Source organism: Dipodomys spectabilis, unplaced genomic scaffold, assembly GCF_019054845.1.
Source record: "Dipodomys spectabilis isolate Male_0828 unplaced genomic scaffold, ASM1905484v1 ptg000207l, whole genome shotgun sequence".
Taxonomy (NCBI): domain Eukaryota; kingdom Metazoa; phylum Chordata; class Mammalia; order Rodentia; family Heteromyidae; genus Dipodomys; species Dipodomys spectabilis.
Window position 1 is genome coordinate 12728318 of NW_024870884.1, and position 13553 is coordinate 12741870.

Sequence of the window (13553 nt, forward strand, 5' to 3'; positions counted from 1 at the left end):
GCAACGGATAGGCGATCCCCGCCCCCCCCCTCCTCCCCGGGGCAGCATAGAGTCACTGAAGGACAAACATCGGTTCCCGGGCGGGCGCGTGCACAGCCGCGGGCGCGCGCACAGCTGCTGCCACGCAGCACTCCCGCCCCCACGCGCCGTCGTCGCCACGGCAACGCCTCTCGCCAGACACGTGACCCGTCAGTCACGTGACGGCCCTGTCGGCGTCTCTCCTTTCTCCCTTCCCCGCCCCCCCCCCCCCCCCCCGCGGAGGTGTAAACAGGCGCCGCGCTGGCCGAGGTGCGGCCCTGCTGCGTCCGCGTCGCGGGCATGGTCCAAGCGGGCGGTGGCATCCGCGCCGCGAAGTTCGCGCCCACCTGAGGGGACACCGGCGGTCTCCAGACCCGCGCCCCACGCCGGGCCCAGCCGCTTCCGCCCGGACGCCGCGGGGCGAGCGGCGGCAGGGAAGGGGGTGTGGCTGCCCGGCGCGCCGTCCACGACAGGTGGGCCGCGGGGCGGTCGCTGCAGCCCAGGCCTGCCCGGGGCGGCCCGGGCCGGGCGACGACTGTGCGCCCGCGGAGCCTCCGGACTCGGCTGCTCAGGCCCCGCCGCTCGCGCCGCCTCCGGCCGGTGCCGTCTCTGTGTCCCCGGCAGCCGCGAGGCCTCAGTGTCCACGTCCGGGAAATGGAAGTCTGGACGCGAGCCCGGGGAAGGACGGTCCGCGGCTGAGATGTGACGTCCAGACCACGCCGCGCAGGTCGAGCCGCCGAGGGAAAGCAGACGCAGGTCATTTGCCTTTTCGGTGCTTGGGTTTTTTCCTGTCTTTTCAATCCGTATCTGAAACGAAAGTGCATTCTCGTTCATCAGGGTGAAGTTTTGAGTAACAATAAAAAGCCACCACATTAGGGACTCTCCAAAAGGCTTATGTTAATTTTCTTTCTTTTGTGCCGGAACTAGGACTTGAACTCGGGGCCCGGGCGCTGCCCCTTTAGGTTTTTCCGATCAAGGCTAGTGCTTTATCACTTGAGCCACAACTCCCGTTCACACTTTTTGGTGATTAATTGGAGATGAGTCTCAGGGACTTCCCTGCCCAGGCTGGCTTCGAACCACCATCCTCTTTAGGATTATAGCTGTGAACCACTAGCGCCGGATTCCTATTTCTTTAATGAAGCAAAGCTGTTTTTAGGAAAATAATAGCAATCCTTATTTGCAAAAAAAGATGAGAATTTCCCCCAATCCCTGATAACTCTTGATTCTAAGGATCCAAGTTGAGAGATACCATCATGAGGTGGGGGGAGGGAGCGAGAGAGAACCGTCTCTGATGGGATCTGAAGATGAATTTGAGTATTTTAAAATATTTCCCCCGGACTCTGTTGGGTTATATTTATGCAGATAGATATTACTAGTATATCTTTAGTTGCTGCCAAAGGTCCCTACATTTCTGAAAAAGACAATTCTCTTTCTATCCCTTTGTGCAGTCAATCTCAGGGAAGTGTGTTTGTAAAAATGAGAGTCACCCTCTTTGCTGGTTTATTTGAAAATGGAAGACTTATTTGGGGCTAAGATGGATGGATATTTCACAAATCCCCATGAAAAGTGAATTAATTCATAATTGATAAATTCTGAAGAGTCATGCAGTAGATCTTTTATTAGATTTTGAAATCCTGGAGAGCAACAGAAATACATTTTGAGAGACTAGGTTCAAGAGAAAATAACTTTTTGTTTCATATAGTATGTATATGAATATATACTAATTAACTGTATATTAATATATAATTAATTTATATATTCATATGTTAATATACAAATACAGAATGTGAGGTGCACAACCAAAAGCAGTTATGAAGATTTTTATTTTTCAAGTTATGAGCTGGGTGTTCATACCTGTAATCCTAGCTACTTAGGAGGCTGAGATCTGAGGACCACAGTTTAAGGCCAGCCTGGGCGGGGGAAATCTGTGAGACTCTATCTTCAATTAACTACCAAAAAACCAAAAGTGAAGCCTTGGCTTTAGTGTTAGAATGCTAACTTTGATCAAGAAAGCTCAGGGACAATACCTAGGCCTTGAGGTCAAGCCCTATGACCAGCTCCCATCCCCCCCACGCGCCCCCCCCCCCCCCAAAAAAAAAAAAAACCAAAAAAAACTTACTATAACCTGAAGGCTGAGGTTTAAAGGGAAAAGGCACTTTCATACAAGTCCCAGAGGTGAGCAAAAATTCAGGAATTGGAGGTTATTCTAAATGGAACCCAAGGTGTAATATGTTTTTTCTTTTCAAAGAAAATACTTCTTTGACCTTTGGTTCAAGCTTAGGCAAGTCACTACCTTTCCTTTGGTTCTCAGTTTCTAAACCAAAGCGAAGAAATTGTCAGATAAAAAGAAATTTCAGATAAACATAAAATATATAGGACATACTTAAAATTATTTATCATTTATCTAAAACAGCATGTTAGTGCTCCTGTAATCCCAGCTACTGAGAAAGCAGAGGCAGGAGTATCATGAGATTGAGGCCAGCTTGTTGATTGATTGAATTAAATCTGGCTGCCCTAATTCCAATATTTTTGTTCTATTTAAATATCACCAGGAAGAAACTAGCTCCAGGCATAGAAAGGAATGAGTTGATTTGTTAAGTGTCCCTTTTCGTGTCCACCACCAGTGGTTTATGCCTTAATCCCAGCGACTCAGAACACTGAGACTTTCAGGATCCAAGTGTGAAGCTAGCCTGGACTGCAAAGTCTTGGCGACTCCATCTCTAGTTAACCAGCAAAAAGCAGGGTGGAGGTGTGACTTGAATGGTAGCAAGCTAGTGAAGTGAAAAAAACCAAACAAGGGCAAGACCCTAAATCTAAGCTGGTACAGACAGGCAGACAGACAGATAGACCAACCGACAGACTGACTGACACACAGGCAGGCAGATAGACAGACAGACAGGCAGGCAGACACACGAACGCGTACACATACACACATACGCACACACACACACACACACACACACACATACATACATACATACATAAATAAATCCCTGTTAGGGATTTAGTAGCAAAGGATATTCCTAGCTGTTGTAAGGCTCCATGGTGTTCAGTTTCAACCCTCCATTTCTTCTAGAAGCACAGAATGTCTTGGTTTATACTTTCGGTGCTTTGTAATTTAAAATATTTAAGAGCAAGTAAAAATTGTGTTCATATTTCTGAAAATAATATAAATTTGAATCTTCAAATGCCAGATACAATTTTTTTGGTAAAAAGTTTCTTCCCTTACCTGTTCTCCAGTTATATGTCTTGACTTAAAGACATTTTTTAAAGCAGCATATTATTCTAACAGTAAGCGATCTCTTTCCCCCCCCTTGCTCTCTCTCTTGCTCTCTCAGATTACTTTATGTAGTTCAGGCTGACCTCAAACTCAATATCCTCTCGCCATAGTCTCCCCAGTTCACGGATTGCAAATGTGCACAACCATGCCCATCTGATAAATGATATTTGTGGAAGTTCTTATGTCCTTATGATTGTGACTTCTGAATTTGGGAAAGTTATCAGTGCATATGATATCAACATTTTATGTTTTGCCTTAACTGTTACCAACTTTGTTTTTCCTATACTAAGAACATCAATGTTAATTTTTTTCAAGGAGTATGATTTTTTTTTTTTTATTGTTGTTGGCCTTGGTGCTTGAACTCTGGGCCTGAGTGCTGTCCCTTAGCTCTTCAGCTCAAGGCTAGCACTCTACCACTTGAGCCACAGTGCCACTTCCAGTTTTCTGCTGGTTAATTGGAGATAAAAGTCTCACAGACTTTTCTGCCAGGGCTGGCTTTGAACCCTGAACCTCAAATCTCAGCCTCCTGAGTAGCTAGGATTTCAGGTGTGAGCCATTGGCGCCCAGCAGGGGCTTGAACTCAGGGTCAGGGCCTGGGCACTGCCTCTGAGCCTTTCTGTGCTCAGGCTAGCACCTTACTACTTGAGCCATGACGCCACTTCTGGCTTTTTCTGTGTATGTGGTACTGAGGAATCGAACCCAGGGCTTCATGCATGCTAGGCAAACACTCTACCACTAAGTCACATTCCCAGCCCCAGGGAGTATATTTTTAACTTCTTATTTCAAAACAAAACAAAACTAGGCCAGATCTAATTTCTTTACTCACTTCATACTAAATACCTGAATTTTTGGATTCATTCAGTAGTCAGTAACAACAAAATCAGTGCCTTCTCCAGGGACATGTTTTTGATAGAGGAATAAAGAAAATGTAATCCAAGGGTAATGTGATTCAAAAGCTGTGGGAATAGAGGAGGTGTATATTCTTCAAGCTGGTAAGTTAAATGACACAATTCCCCAGAGGAGCTGCTATTTTATTCAGGTCAGTGAGATGAAGTAGAGTCAGGAGGATGGATGGACAAAAAGGTGGAAAAAAAAAAAAAGTAAGAGCAAGCCATCTATCTTTTCTCTTCTGCAAAGCATATGTGTTGTAGGTTGTAGGGCTGAGGGAGGAGGATTGTAAAGTTTGAGGCACAGCAGGATTTCATAGCAAGGGGGAAAAAGGCCATGTGTAGTGGCACACACATCTTTCATCTCAGCTACTCTAGAGGTGGAGGCATGATGATGGTGACTTCAGGGCTAGTTTGGGCAAAAGTATAGGCTAGAACCTACCTCAAAACCAAAATATGAATGAAAAAGGCTGTTACATGACTCAGGTAGTAGAAAGCTGCACCCTTAGGTTTTATCCTTAGTATCCTCTCCCTCTGAAAAAGCACTGTCCTTCAAAGCAATGTTTGGCAGAATGAGCAGTTTGGTTGGTGTGATTACCTTCACTGCCTTAAGTGTGTTGAGATTGAGCTACTTCAGTGTCTTTCTAAATTTTCAAAACCTCCAATTGTTAGTGAGACTGTAAATGCATACAAAATATGGCAAATGTAGGAAAATAAGCTCCTTCCCCCTTCCCTTTCCCCCTCGGTTCCTTCCCTTCCTTCCTTTCTTCGTTTCTGCTAGGTCTGAACCCCATATTCTCTGCAGTACTAAGCAGGAGCTCTCAGGTGCTCAACCATTGAGCTATACTTCCAAACTCTGCTTTTGAAGGCTTTATAAATGGTCCATATCCATATGGATATATGGCAGGGGGAGGTGGGTAGATACTAGGGTTTGAATTAAGGGCCTTGTGCTTGTTTGTTTGTTTATTTTTATTTTTTGTTGGTTGTGGGTCTTTTTTTTTTTTGTCTATCATGGGGCTTGAACTCTGGGCCTGGGCACTGTCCCTCAGCTCTTCAGTTCAAGGCAAACGCTCTACCACTTGAGCCAGAGCACCACTTCTGGTTTTCTGAGTGGTTTATTGGAGATAAGAGTCTCATGGACTTTTCCTTCCTGGACTGGCTTTGAACTGCGATCCTCAGATCTCAGCCTCCTGAGTAGCTAGGATTACAGGCATGAGCCACTGACACCTGGCTGGTTGTGGGTCTTGAAATCTGTGCCTGGGTGCTGTCCCTCACTTCTTCAGCTCAAGGCTAACGCTCTATCACTTGAGCCACAGCACCACTTCCACTTTTCTGGTGGTTTATTGGATATAAGAGTCTCACGGGCTTTCCTGTGGGGGCTGGCTTTGAGCCACAATCCTCAGATCTCAGCCTCCTGAGTAGCGAGTATTACAGGAGTGAGCCACTTGTGCCCAGCTTAGTATTTTTTTTAACTGTATTTTTTTGTCTTTTCTTTTTTGGTACTAGGAATTGAACTGAGGACATTGGCGCTTTGCCAGTGAGCTATACATCCCAGCCGAAGGGCCTTGTGCTTTCTAGGCCAAAGCTCTACCATTAGCTGGTCCTGTAATCTTAGCTTCTTAGAAGACTGAGATCTGAAGATTGCTGTTCAAAGCCAGTCTGGGTATGAAAGTCCATGAGCCTCTTAGCTCCAGTTAACTACCAAAAATTTGGAAGTGGAGCTGTGGCTCAAGTGGTAGAGCTCTAGCCTTGAGCATAAAAAGCTCAGTCAGCACCTAGGCCTTGAGTTTAAGTCTCAAGACAGGCAACAAAACAACAACAACAACAATAAATAACTACTACTTGAGTCACACTCCAGCCACTTTTTTTTTTTTTTTTTGCCAGTCCTGGGCTTGAACTCTGGGCCTAGGTGCTGTCCCTCAGCTCTTCAGCTCAAGGTAAGCTCTCTACCACTTGAGCCACAGTGCCACTTCTGGATTTTTCTGCTTATATGGTGCTGAGGAATCGAACCCAGGGCCTAATGAATGCAAGGCAAACACTCTACCACGGATCCACCTTCCCAGACCCACACTCCAGCCTCTTTATGAATTATTTTCTGTGTGATTCTTTTCACTTAACAGTTTGGTTACTAAGTTTCATCTGTGTTTTTTTCTCCCCAAGGATAAGAATTTCTCATACTCTCTAGTGTCCAGTATGAGAAAAATGTCTAATAAAGATCCAGTGTTCTGAGAATATAAAGAACCCTTACATGCTGATGATACAAAACTGGACTAAGGATTTCAATAGATACTTTTTCAGACACGAAATACAAATGGTCAATAAACACACAAAAGAATGTCACCAGGGGAATGAATGTTAGTTAAAATCAAGCTGAAATGCTGCCTCTCACCCACCAGGAAGGCTGCATTAAAAGACAGGTAATAACAAGTGTTGGTGAAGTTGTAGAGACATTCGGTCTTTATACACTGTTGTAATGGGTGGTAATGTAGTGTGATATAAAGTAAGTCTGTCTGTTTCTCAGTGGCTAGACATGGGGTACCACATTCCATATCAGTTCTCTCTTGGGTGTATACCCAAGAGAAATGCAAGTATAACTACACCCATAAAAACTTGCCCATCAATGCTCACAGGAACAGTATTCATTGTAGCTCAGAAGTAGAAACAACTAAAACCTGTACCAAGGATGAAGGGTTACAGAACATGTGCTGTACCCAGACACTGGAGTACTACTCATGCATAAAAAGGAATGGTGTACTGTCTGATGCTGCAACATGGATGCCCCTTGCAAACATGCTGAGTAACATTTGATAGGCACAAAAGAGATTGGACTTCTGTGTCTTATTTGAATTACTTATTTTAATTATTTTTTTTAATGAACATGGCTTGGCAAAAGATTTTTTTCCCTTTGGTTTGTTTAGGAAGATGTTTTCATCTTTTTTTTTTCTTCCCAGTCCTGGGGCTTGAACTGAGGCCCTAAGCTTCTTTTGCTCAAGGCTAGCATTCTACCACTTGAGCCATAATGCCCCTTCTGGCTTTTTCTGTTTATGTGATACTAAGGAATTGAACCTAGGGCTTCATGCATGTTAGGGAAGCACTCTACTATTAAGCCACATTCCTAGCCCTGTTTTCATCTTTTTAACTGTTAAGTAGATTGGGATATTTAGAATATGTGTAGAATGTAGATACTCCCATTCTGTAATCATCACGTAAGTGCAACCTGACCTTAGCTTTATGACCTCTGGGATGTTGCCTTTTTACCTACACCTGCTTCAGAGTGCTCACCACTGAGCATTCCTAGCTTTCACTTACTTTTTTATGCCATACAGTATTAGACTTGACAGTCATCTGTACGTATCTTGTTTTATAACACAGTCCTTTTTCCAAGAATCACTGACATCCAGGAGTCCTTCTGGTGCTATAAAGCTTTCCATGCACACACACAGCCCTTTATGTAATCACTGTGCATTGTGACTTTATGTGATGTTAGAAATGTTTTGTGTTTTCATGGTCCGTACCATAGGCACTAACCACATGTGATGACTGAGTGCTTAAAATGCCCCCATCCTCTTTTTTGTGAGTGCTACATTATAGAGAAATTCCACAACTGGTTCTTTATGCTCTTGATGACTGACTGGGGTGGTTGTTTTCTCTGTTAGGAGTAGTGTTATAAGAACACTCTTGTGAGTATCTTCTTGTATACACAAGTAAGGGATTCTGTAGTTATACAATCTGGTGTCTGCCTGTGATGTTATAGGCGGGCAAATGCAATTTTTCAACGATTCTACAAGTATCAGGATATTTATTTATTTATTTATTTTGAGACAAAGTCTTAATATGTTTCCCAGGTTGGCCCTGAACTACTGGGCTCAACCTGCCTCAGCCTATTTAATAGTTGGGATTACAGAACTACTGTGCCCAGCTTTGTTTATCTATTGTTGTATAACAAATTGCCATTAATTAAGAGGCTTCAAACAATACAGATGGCATTACTTGATGCTTCTATAGGTTAGAATTATGGCACCCAGCCCGGCACTGGGGGTTCACACCTATAATCCTAGCTACGCAGGAGGCTAGGATCTGAGGATTGTGGTTCAGAGCCAGCCTGGGCATGAAAGTTCCCATGAGACTTTTACCTCTAATAAACCACCAGAAAACCGGTAGTAGCACTGTAGCTCAAGTGGTAGAGTGCTTGCCTTGAGCTGAAGTGCTGAGGGACAGGGCCCAGGCCTGGAGTTCAAGCCCCACAACCAACAAAAAACAGAAAAACAAAAAAAAAGAATCATGGCAGCTTGTTGGATTATCTGCTCTGCAGCTCTCTGGAGGCCACAATTAGGCTATTGGCAGAACTGTACTCATCTGGATGCTCTGGGGATGAATCCATTCCCAAGCTCTCTTAGATTGTTCACTTCTATATGGTCATAGAACTGAGGCCTGCTTTTCCTTGTTGAGTGTCAGCCAGTGGGCATTCTTGCCTTGCTTTTCCCTGCTAGATATCAGTCGATGGCATTTCTGGCTTCTAGCAGCCATTCACATTCCATGCTTTGTGTACCTTAGTGCCTCCTTCAGATACAGCAACTGGGATGAGTCCCCTTACTTTAGATCTTGTGGTCTTCTCATCTGCTTCATCTCTTCCTCCTCCTCTAGGTTTCTTGCCTTTTAAGGGGTCATGTGATAAGATTGGTTGACCTAGACTGCTCTGCTCATTTGAGTGTGCAGTTCCTTCTTGCTGTTCCCAGATGAGTGTAATTGAGTAACTGTGACAGGAGTCTTGTGGGGAGGGATTTCTTTAGGCTCCTGTCTAAAAAATATATAAATTGTTTTCTGTACTAAAAGGGCTTTACACCAGTGGTGTACCACATCATTGCCAGCACTTAATATTGTCAAATATTTAAAGTTACCATCTAATGGCTGAGAAATAATATGTCATGGTAGGCCCTTTTTTTTTTTTTTATTGGTGATGGGCCTTGGAACAGGGTGTTGCATATACTGTACGAACTGAGCTACTCCCTAGCCCCTCATTGTGTTTAAATCTGTATCTATGAATCCTTAGTTTTGTTGTTTTTAAAAACTTAGGCATAATGTTAAACTATATGTTTTGCTTTTGTGCTTTATCTTTTAGATCTTGTAACTATGAGTACACAGATTGTTGCCCAATCCAGAACACTGATACCTGTAATACTTCAGAATTTGAAGCTCTGGAGTGTCATGTGGGGCCTTTAGAACCTTTTAGTTTTAAGATTTTTATATTAGGGCTGGTTATATGGTAAAGTATATCCAAATATGCCCAACTTCCCAAACTATGAAATCTATATTCTTGTCCCAAGCATTTCTGATAATAGCAGTCAACCTGTATCACGATTGGTGTATTATTTCATTGTAACTTATATTTCTTACTTAGTTCTCCTTGTGAATATGTTAAAAAATTGTTGGGGGTATATATCAATAGGGAGAGTTGCATGTACATTGTTTGAATCTAGATGTAAGAATGTTTATCCTTGGGGCTGGGAAGGTGGCTCAGTGGTAGAGCGCTTGCCTTGCATGCCTGAGGCCCTGGGTTCGATTCCCCAACACCACATAAGCAAAAAGAAAAAAAAGCCGGAAGTAACGCTGTGGCTTAAGTGGTAGAGTGCTAGCCTTGAGCTGAAGAGCTGAGGGACTGCGCCCAGGCCCAGAGTTCAGGCCCCACGACTGGACCCCCCTCCCAAAAAAAAAGAATGTTTATCCTCCAACTTGCAAAGAGTAGTATTTTTCCCCCTGTTCTTCTCCGCATTTCTTTGTTGTTGCTTTCATCCAGTCTGACAATGGAATATCTGTTATCTTTAAAAGAATTGCAGAGGTAGTTGGGTATGGTGGTGTGTACCTGTAATCTTAGCTATTCTGGGGCTGAGGTAGGAAATTTACTTGAGCCCTTGAGTTTGAGACCAGCCTGGACAATAGAGCAAGACCATGTCTCAGCCAGAAAAACAAAACAAAAAGTCTACACTGGTAATGGTGTTTAAAAAATTCTAGCATTGGGGGCTGGGAAGGTGGCTCAGTGGTAGAGTGTTTGCCTTGCATGCATGAGGCCCTGGGTTCGATTCCTCAGCACCACATAAGCAGAAAAAGCAGGAAGTGGTGCTGTGGTTCAAGGGTTCAAGTGGTAGAGTGCTAGTCTTGAGCTGAAGAGCTGAAGGACAGCTCCCAAGCCCAGAATTCAGGCCCCATGACTGACCAAAAAGAAAAAAATTCTAGCATTGGAAGTGCTATTTCACTATGTATTTGAACATAAATGCAGTCATGTTGCATGTTATTTTGCAGTATACTTTTTTACTCAGATCAACATAGATGTAGATCAACATTTCCGTGTGTGTATGTGTGTGTGTGTGTGTGTGTGTGTGTGTGTGTGTGTTGTGTGTGCGTGTGTGTGCCAGCCAGTATCTTTGCCAATCCTGGCGCTTGAACTCATGGCCTGGGCCACTGCTTGAGCTCTTTTGCACAAGGCTAGTGCTCAACTGTATGAGCCACAGCTCTACTTCTGGCTTTTTGGGAGATTCGATTTTTCTTGGAGATTGGATATTAGAGTCTCACAGACTTTACTGTCTGCTCAAGCTTTGAACCTTGATCCTCAGATCTCAGCCTCCTGCGTAGCTAGGATTACAGGCATGAACCAGTGGTGCCTGGCCAGTATTTAAGTTTTTGACAGAAGAATTGTTGTAAGGTGAACCTGCCAGTAGCCACATTTTGAAATATAGAAAATTGGAGTCTTTATTATACAGTTAATAGGCTGCAGGCAGCCAGTTGTTACAAAGGCCTGCAGCACGCAAATACACATAACACAGCTAGGAAACATGCTAAGAGGAAAGAAATAACAAAAACAATATCAACAAGCCAATTCAGCTTCAATAGAGAGCTGAATTGGGACGCCATGATGCCTGGAGACGAGCCAGAAGACAGGAGACAGGAGATGATCGCAGACACACATGTGGCATGGCCTATCGGTGGCTAGGCTGCTCTGAGCCTAAATAGGTTGGCACAGGGGGCAGATCCTCAGGAAATTCCCAGTTCCAGACGCTGGACTCACAGATTCGATAGCCAATCAGACAAGTGTCTGCTCCTGCCTTCAAGGATCTGGGCACTCCTATCACCTGGGAGGTAGATGATGGGGTGTATGTGTGTGTGGGTTCTTCTCCCAGCATGAATATAAGATGCCAGAACCTACAATCCACCATGTGTCTAATATGGTGCCAGCCAGACCTCCATACTTCATCACTATTATTTCACATATACATGTATCTTAATCAGATCGACCCCTTCATTTACTTTTTCACTGAAAGCTAGTGCTCTACCACTTGAGCTATACCTCTATGTTCGGCCTTCATTTACTTTTACTTTCTCATCCCACTACCCGTTGTTTCTTTCAGTGAGTTTCATTTTACTATCTTCCTTTACAGATTCCCAATGTATTTTGGTATTGTTTACCCTTTTAATATTCTCTCCTATGAATCAAGCCTCAGATGGTCCCACAATTACCTGTTCTATTTACAAATAAATACATGATTCTCTGTGTGTTTACACATGCTTATCTTTTTGATCTAGAAAAGAAAATTCAGCCAATTTTTAAAAAGTATTTGGTTCTTCCCTACTATTCATTTGCGCAACCAGTGGCATTTATTTCATTCTTTTTTCCTGGTTTCATTTATCTTTCTCTCTGTGTGTAGGATTCCTTTGAGTTTCTTCAAAAGTGTGGGTTTAGTGGTCATAAATTGCTTTAGTTGTTATCATGGAAAGTTAGTGTTGTTTTTCCACACTGGGTTAGCAAGCCTAAAGCTTGCTCAAAGTACCAAGACCTGGTCCTGTAACACCACTCAGATAAAGAACTTGGGATCACTTGCATTTTCTGGTATTTGGATTGGTGTTCTATAAGAGTTGAAGGCAGGGCTGGTAATGGATTATTTGTTTACTTTTGTTCTGCTTCAACTTTAGAAGCTTTCTTCCTATGCACTTGGAGCCCCTGATAGTCGCACAGCACTCTTTGGTCTGTGGGCCAGTCAAGGTCCTTCTTGCTGCGTAGATCCCCTGTGTGTACCCACTGGGGCAACAGACAAGTTACTAGTGGGGTGTTTCCCTGATATGCCTGATTATGGTTCTCTAGCAGGGATGGACATCTAAGGGACTCATGCTCTGTTTGCAATTGTTGCTTCTCAGACCTTGCCTGAAGATAATCTTCTCTAAGGCTACTTCCTACTGTCTTAAGCCCCCTGCTTGTGTGGCTTAGTCTTTAGGCTTGCCTTCTGGGCTGCCTAACTGATAACTCTGCAAGTTCCTGAAATCTGAGCCCTCCACCCGCTGAGGTGAGGGCCCAGTATCCTGAAGTGTCCTGCAGATACTGAGACTGCTCCCCAGCACTGCGGGCCTGCCAGCAGCTTCCTGAGCTCTCCCAGAACTCCTCGCTAGCCTGAGTTGAACCCTTTCTCTTTGTCAGCCTGAGGTTGACAGTCTTGTACCTTAGTAGTGTGGCTAGATGACCAAAAACTCCTTAAACTTCCATCCCCCTATCCCCATTTGTGGTTCTTTCCCAAAATCTGTTTTGCCTTGGACTGTTTGCTGTGGTCTGTGTAAGCTGATCACTGTCTACAGCTGAGAATCAATCTTTTGTTTTCTGAAATCCCTCCTCCAATGAATTTGTTGGGTCTAACGCCTAAGTTGTGTCTTCCTCTCTCTGCCTGCCTATGATGCCTGGCTGCATATCTCAGGTCTTCAAATGTTCCTTAATTTTTCAGGCCCTCTGGGGTTGTGGCTTAGTTCCTAAGCCTGTCTGCCAGCCATCCGTGTAAACTAATCACTGAGTAATAAGAACTTCCTGCCAGCAGAGGCTAGGTCTTTTGTATTCTGGTTATAATGTTGCTGTCACCGAGGTGGGGCTCTGATAACTGTCACCACCTGGATACTGGCTAGTGCTGGATCACAAAAATCACCAATTGCTTCTGTGTTTCAAGTCCTCAGTTGTGTGTCAGTCTCAGAACCCGGCTGGCTGCAGGTGGCTTGCTAGCAGCAAATGTAAACTGGTACCTGGGTTACTCACTCACAAGAAAGGAACTGGGATTTCTAAGATTTGAGGAGTAGACTCTCCTGTTTACCTGGCCTGTCATTCTGGCCAAATCCCAGCACAGTGTGCTTTGGGTTATTCTCACAGCTAGCTCTGTTAGAATCTGTTTTGGAGGTCACCTGGTTGTTTACCTTGTGAGGGCTTCAGCCTTAATCTCCCCCAAGGAAGATGGGGCTGGAGCTGCCAATTGTCTCCTAGTTTCCCTTTGGCTGTCTGTCCCACCACACTTTTCAGCTGTCCGGTGTCTCGTGTTCCTCCTCAGTTCTGCTTTTCTGAAGTTTCT

The 13553-nt window shown here is 44.1% G+C and overlaps 1 protein-coding gene across 2 annotated transcripts in view; it reads left to right on the plus strand.

The window, feature by feature from the left end:
• The first annotated feature begins 650 nt into the window (after positions 1–650).
• Marchf8 (membrane associated ring-CH-type finger 8) overlaps positions 651–13553 on the plus strand; it is a 97697-nt gene continuing 84794 nt past the window's right edge. The window contains exon 1 of one of the 2 annotated variants that reach the window (XM_042696337.1): positions 651–774. The gene's annotated coding sequence lies outside the window, so the exon portion shown is untranslated. The remainder of the gene's footprint in view (positions 775–13553) is intronic. The other variant, XM_042696340.1, reaches the window with a different exon arrangement.